Genomic DNA, 1,266 nt, shown 5'->3' with positions numbered 1-1,266 from the left:
GCATTTAATACTTATTATGATTATTTATTTCAAATCCGGATTGAATAAGAGCATAATCCTTAAATCGTGTCAACCGTAGAATCCTGTAAATTCATTATTTATAGTTTGTACGTTTACACTTGCCTAAACATGTATGTCATGTGCATACGTAAAATAAACGGTAATGCTTTTTTTCTTGGCATATTACATAGAAGGTAGGCCCTATATATAACTAGCATTGTGAATCAAAGGCACTGTTTTGTAGCTGCTGCTGCTCCGCTCTGCTCAGTCAGTTTTCCGAACAGCTTGCAGTTATGAATGTAAACTACGGTGAAATGTGTTTTTTTGGCTAGGAGTTTTGTTCATGTAGTATAGGAATCCTACTAGATTTTGCAGTTTCCAATTCAATTTCATAACATTGAAGTTTTAGTTGAATTAATTATCATGAACATTATACACGTACATTTAGATATGTTTATGTTTATAAACGGTTTACCGTAAATTGTTTAACAAAACGTGTTGCATCGTTTACGTCGGAAAATAACTTTACCAAATTAAGCAGCAATTTAAATTACAACTGAGGTTCATTCATTAATGCTACCACAATCTTGGTTTTTATTGAATGTAAAATGCTATACAAACAACTCATAAAAACCCGCGATAATGGAAAAACCATTTATTAAACGACGATGATTATAAATTGTCTCCTTATAATGGTGCCATGTGTTTGTCATCTCTTCCCATTCGCCATGAAGTGACATCTATTAAACATTTTAGCGTTGTGCTTCAGGTACCGACAGCGTAGCTAGCACTCCTTATTTTAGGCACCTCTTCTTCTTCTTCTTTTTTTCTTCTTCTTCTGCTTTTTTTCTTCTTCTTCTTCTTCTTCTTCTTCTTCTTGTTCTTTTCTTCTTCTTTTCGGCCATTTAACTTTATGAATGTGAATGGTCGACGTCACGTATTTTTTCTGTCGCGCGACACGATCAACGAATAGACATCGTTGCGCCATCTATTCATCGACTGCGAACGAAACGCAATAAACGACAATAACCGTGCATATATTTAATAAGGTTTTGAAGAATTGCCGCCTTATCATAATATAGAATTGAGCCATAAGCGTAAACAATTTTCTTATCAATCTAGTCATGATGATGAGTTCGCCACGGGTATATTATTTCAATAAAATTATATTTATTTTATATAATTTGTTTGGCACACTGAGCTGTATGTAATAACAGTATTATTATATGCAGCTCATGCAGTGGCTTCGCATCATAAATATTATTA

The sequence above is a fragment of the Priapulus caudatus genome, unplaced genomic scaffold (genome assembly GCF_000485595.1).
Source record: "Priapulus caudatus unplaced genomic scaffold, Priapulus_caudatus-5.0.1 Scaffold2067, whole genome shotgun sequence".
Taxonomy (NCBI): Eukaryota; Metazoa; Priapulida; class Priapulimorpha; order Priapulimorphida; family Priapulidae; genus Priapulus; species Priapulus caudatus.
Note: the sequence above shows the minus strand (reverse complement) of the source record.